This window comes from Triticum aestivum, chromosome 1A (genome assembly GCF_018294505.1).
Source record: "Triticum aestivum cultivar Chinese Spring chromosome 1A, IWGSC CS RefSeq v2.1, whole genome shotgun sequence".
Taxonomy (NCBI): Eukaryota; Viridiplantae; Streptophyta; class Magnoliopsida; order Poales; family Poaceae; genus Triticum; species Triticum aestivum.
The window spans coordinates 582956132-582962340 of NC_057794.1; positions in this window are offsets into that span (position 1 = coordinate 582956132).

Genomic DNA, 6209 nt, shown 5'->3' on the forward strand with positions numbered 1-6209 from the left:
CTTAGCTCGGGCTCTGCCGGATCAGATGGCGGTGGTGTCCTTTTTTTGCGGTGGAGTCTTTGACATCATTATCTCCTTGAATACGTCATTTGTGGAGTCCATGATGGCAACTACCAAGGGGTTGTTGAGGGGAAGCTTGGGCTCATGGGGCTACTAGCGAAGGAGTAGCTTGGGGCACATGCCTGTTCAGTGGTGGTAGAGGAAGTGATATGCATCTATTGTGCCATGCTATTTTTTGGTCACCCTGCTTTACTGGTTGACTCTTCTCAGAGGTTCGTGTCAGCGATAAAGTCTCGGGGAATGAGGTCCTTTGATGGCGTTCCCGGTTCTAGTTGCTTTGCATAGTGCTCTGACTCACACATTTGATGATGGCAGATATGTCTCCAATATAACTCTAATTTTTAATTATTTCATGTTGTTATATTATCAATCTTGGATGTTTTATATTCATTTCAACTTTATATCATTTTTTGGGACTAACCCATTGACATAGTGTCCAGTGCCAGTTGTTATTTTTTACTTTGCAGAATATCAATACCAAATGAAGTCCAAATACCCCGAAACTTTTTGGAGATTTTTTTCTGACCAGAAGACACCCAGGGGGCCACAGGAGCACACTGGAAGAGGCCCATGGGGCCCACTAGGCACCAGGGTGCGCCAGGGGGGGGGGCAGGCGCGCCCTGGTGGGTAGTGGAGCCCGCATGAAGCTTCCTAACCTACCTCCACCTCTATAAATACTCTAAAATCCCAAAAACCGTAGGGGAGTCGACGAAACACTTTTCCAACGGCAACAAGTTCGAGAACCACGAGATCCAATCTAAAGGCCTTTTCCGGCACTCTGCCGGAGGGGCAACGATCATGGAGGGGTTCTTCATCATCCTTGTCGCCCCTCTGATGATGTGTGAGTAATTTACCACAGACCTATGGGTCCATAGTTAGTAGCTAGATGGCCTCTTCTCTCTTTTTGATTTTTAATACAATGTTCTCCTCGATGTTTTTGGAGACTATTTGATGTAACTCCTTTTTACTGTGTGTTTGTTGGAATCCGATGAATTTTGGGTTTACGATCAGTTCTATACATGAATATTATTTGAGTCTTTGCTGAACTCTTTTATGCATGATTTTTATAGCCTCGTATTTCTTCTCCGATTTATTCATTTGGTTTGGCCAACTAGATTGATTTTTCCTACCATGGGAAGAGGTGCTTTGTGATGGGTTCGATCTTGTAGTGCTCAATCTCAGTGACAGAAAAAGACATGACACACATGTATCGTTGCTATTAAGGGTAACAAGATGAGGTTTGCTCTTACATGAGTTTATTTCGTCTACATCATGTCATCGTTCTTATTGCATTACTCCGTTTTTCATGAACTTAATACACTAGATACATACTGGATAGCTGTCAATGTGTGGAGTAATAGTAGTAGATGCAGGCAGGAGTCGGTCTACTAATTTTGGACGTGATGCCTATATACATGATCATTGCCTTGGATATCATCATAATTATTCACTTTTCTATCAATTGCCCAATAGTAATTTTACCCACCGTATGCTATTTTCTTGAGAGAAACCTCTAGTGAAAACTACGGCCCCCGGGTCTATTTCCTATCATATTAAATCTAAAAATACCTTACTGCACTTTTTTGTGTGTTTTAGTTAGATCTATTTATCAGATCTCATACAACTTAATCTATCTCAATACCGTTAAGGGATTAACAACCCCTCTTATGCGTTGGGTTGCAAGTATTTGTTGTTTGTGTGCAGGTACTGTTTACATAGTGTTGCTTAGTTCTCCTACTATGATTGATAACCTTGATTTCATAACTGAGGGAAATACTTACATTTGTTGTGTTGCATCATCCTCTCCTCTTCGGGAAATTACCAACGCAGATACAAGCAATCAATTGCCATCGGTAGCGAGGCCAAGTGGAGGCGCATCAATTATCTCGGCGGAACATCCCCCTTCGGTTGCGTCAGCGGTTTTCTCTGTCACCACAAGGCCTTAGCGGTGGGATGCCCTTTGACTAGGGTTGCGACTCTCCTAGCTCTTCACGGTGAAGTGTGATCGTTGGGCAAGCAGGTGGCCTCTACCTCTTTGTGATCCTGACTTTGGGTGTCCTTTCAAGTTGCCCGGCCGCATTCGTCCTTCTATCCACAATTTGTTCACGTGTCACTTTGTGAAGTGTGCTAAGTTTGTGGTTTCCAGTTCTCTTCGTTGTTCACATGTACTTTCTTGTGGGTTTGTCATGTGCTACGTCTTGTAGTCACTGCGTTGTATATTGTTCTTACTTTTAAAATGAAAAGTAATCTGGGTCGGCTTCTGCAGGCCACAACAGCTTTAGAAAACAACCTTTCCGTGTACGCATTTACACTCCTAGTTGAGCGATATCACCACAACATATCGTGGTGATCATTGTGGCTGTTAGATTTATTGCTCATCTCCTACCAACGAGTTATGGATGAAGGCGGCTTAATCAGTGGGCTCACGATAGATTTGCACGGTTGTTGTTTCTCGCATATGTAGCTCAGTCACACAGTTTTTTACCGATTTGGCCACCCATGATTCATGACCAGTCCTTCCCAAAAGCCTAGCTCACTTTTTCACTGTCACCATCCCTTCTTCTCCTTGTCTACAAGGCTATCTCTCCTTCCACTCCTCCCTATAGTCAGGCTCGTCATCGAAGATTCATCATCGTCTTCGTCTTGAAGCCTGCACCTAATAAGTATTACCATTAGTAGAAAACAGGGCTTTGGTTTGGCCAGAAAAGAGCATTAATCCCGGTTGCATTACGAACCGGGACTAATGTGAGCATTAGTCCACATTAGTCCCGGTTCGGGCGGCTAGGGCACCATACATGCATTAGTCCCGGTTCAAATGGGACCTTTAGTCCCGGTTGGTGCCACGAACCGGGACTAAAGGGTGGGATGTCCATTAGTACCGGTTCGTGGCACGAACTGGTACTAAAGGTTATATCTTTAGTCCCGGTTCGAGCCACCAACCGGTACAAATGGGGTTGAGGCAAACCGGTACTAAAGGTCTAATGGTGCAATATTCAAATTCTATCATCCCCCTGTATCGCCTTTTCAGTTTTGTAAAAATAAAAATAAAATGATAAAAACTTCAAAAATTAAAATCATTCGAGATGTAGTTATGTTACTACATCTACTAGTTAGGAAAATTCTAAAAGTTAAATTTGGACATGTTTTGCAAAAAGTGTAGGGAAAATGTAAAACGGCTATAACTTTTGCATACGATGTCAGAAAAAAATGTATAATATATCAAAATGTTCAGCACAAAAATCCGCATCCGATTTTGACTACCTACGTCTTGTTTGCAAATTTTTAGAATTCTCAAATTCTAAAAGGAAAAAAAGTTATGCTCAAATTTCAGTTTTTTTAATTTTCGTTAAATCTAGTCAAACTACTTATTCATGAAGTATTAGCATTACTAAATCATTATTCAAGAATATTAGTGTTAATAAATAATTATTTTAGTTTTTTTGAATTTTGGTCAAATTTGGTTAAACTGTAGTCAAACAATGGTCAAACTACTTATTCAAGAAATATTAATGTTACTAAATAATTATTGTTTTCTATAACGATAGTTTCGAACTCAAACAGTGAAATGTGTGACTTCATGCTCAAGCTAAACTCCTGAGGGTTAATAGGACTAACATCTTAGAGCATCTCCAACAGGCGCGCTAAACAAGCGTCGCGCCGCAAATTTAGCCAGTTTAGCGCGCGCGCAACCCGGCGGATGGCTCCAGCGGGCGCGCAATAACCGTGCGCGCGGTATAAGGAGTTGGGCGCGCGGTCGGATTCGCTATCTCGCGTGGTGTATTTGGGGCGCCCGCTTTCGCGCGGGGCACACTCGAGCGCTCGCGCTACACTCTCTCTTCTCCGCCTCCTACGCCCCGTGCGCGCCGGCGCCGGCGAACTGCACCCCATGGACGCACGCGCCGGCACCCCGCTCACCCCATCCTATAGCTGCGACCCCTCCACCGCCGCCGCCGCCGCCGCAAACCCTAGCCCGGGTGGTGTTGGCCTCGCCTCCGCCGGAGCTCCTCCGACCATCGGCCTCGCGCGCGACCTCTTCATGCCGTCGCAAATGACCTTGGCGGCGGAGCTTCACGTGATGCGGTGCGCAATGAGGAGAGGGAGGAAGGTTCATCTTCGGAGGCGGAAGAATCGTCTTCCGAAGATGCGGACGAGGACGAGGAATGATGTGTCTTTCATTTGTGTATTGAACTTGATTTGCATTTTGAACTTGGTTGGATGAACTTGTGGGCATGATTTTAAACTTGTGGGCATGAACTTTTCTTCATCAACTTGTTTGTGTGAAATTTTATATGTCATGTTCATTGCATTTTGAATGTTTCAACTTCATTTTGTGTTCAAAATGCCATATATGCAATGCCCCGGCGAATCGCGTGCGCTGCATTTTTTGCGCGCTGCTGGAGCGGCACGCGCGCTGCATTTTAGCGCGGCTGCTGGAGCCAGCGCTGCGGGCCACGCCAAACAAGGCGATGGGCGCACGGCAAAGCAGTTTTTTGCGCGCGGCGCGTTCGGCGCCTGTTGGAGATGCTCTTACTATTGTCAGGAAAACAACAAGTGCAGACTTGAGAAAGAGGGAAAATAGAACCCGAAAGTTAAGCGTGCTCAGACTGGTGTAGTGAGAGGATGGGTGACCGTCCGGAAAGTTAGATGATTTGAAATAATGAAGGGTGATTAGAGATTAGAGATTAAATTGAGCAATGATGTGTGGTGTGGTGATTAGAGGTTAAAATAATTAAGAAATTTGAAAATTCGGAAAAAAAATTCAAAAAAAATCATAAGATATCAACCGGTACTGAAGGTGGACCTCCATGCAGCGGTCATATGAAGGGTCTTTAGTCTCAGTTCCAGAATCGAGATTAAAGGCCCTTATGAATCGGGACAAATGGACTTTTTTCTACTAATATACTATGCTAGATATGACTTTGATTTCATCCAGTAATGGAGCCAGGGAGAGCCTCCCTGTTATTTAAAAAAGAAGGTATTATACTTGATCGTGAAGACACAAACCGATCGAGTAGATAAAAGAAGAGCTCGCATTGACTTGATCACCTAAACTACTTCGCCTTGATCTACTATGAAGATCTGCGATGCTACTAGATGAGATCCATCTATAGTTCTGTACATGCATCTCGATCTGCACACGTACTTCCACTCAACGCGAGTCAGTACATAGTATTACTGGCTTGGATGCGCAGCTCCGCATGATCTACCGGTTATGCATGAGTGACTATGGTAATAATATTTGTACAAAAGCACATACACTTACCGCTATGAACGCACGTAAGTACACCCTGACCTTATGAACAACTTCGAAATAATGAGCCGGCAGGCATAGTTTTCAAAGAAAATAATGCTAAAATTTATACGCCTATTATTCCATGATGATTTTTGGCCAAGCTCTCGATCACTACATAGATAATTAACTCTAGTAGTTAATTGACATTATAAAACAATCCAGCACATTGTGTAGTTTTGTTCCTGTTGACTGGTCTTGCATGCATGCACGTAGGCATGTAGCCATGTAGGGGGATTCGTGGAAGCAACCTCTACAACTTTTTTAAGGAAGCAACCTCTACGTGAGGCATGAGCATATATTCTGGGAACCCGACCGGCGACGGAGCGATGGACCAAATGCAGAGACGAGTCTCGGTCCGACAATTGGTTCCACACCAACCCGGGTCCACAAATGACTTGGAATTTCTACCGCTTTTCTTCGCAAAGTTTACCGTGTGGGCTCCTGGCGTGCACTACGGCACTTTGCATGCATATATAGTGGAGTATGTAGCGGCCGGGCAGCTAGGTGCTTGGCTCGCGTCGGTCAAGGTCAAGAGCCGGATAAAGAATAAGACGGCCACGCTATCCGTCGATGGAGACCGATCTTTCGGCCGGCACCACACCAGACGCAGGCTCAACTTTTTGACTGCACTGCACTGAACTGCCGTACGTCCAGTGCATTCTCCGCGTACGCGCCGCGTATCACGCACCACGGTGCGCGTAGATAGATTCCTCCTGCCGAAGGAATGAACCGCATGCATGCAGCTTCGTAGGAGCTCGAGTGATGTGCTTACAAAGTATGCAGAAGTTCATTCATACCTTCGAAAAAGGAATCAAGTAGTGAGTGTAACCATCACAGTTAGTTAGGTACATACGGT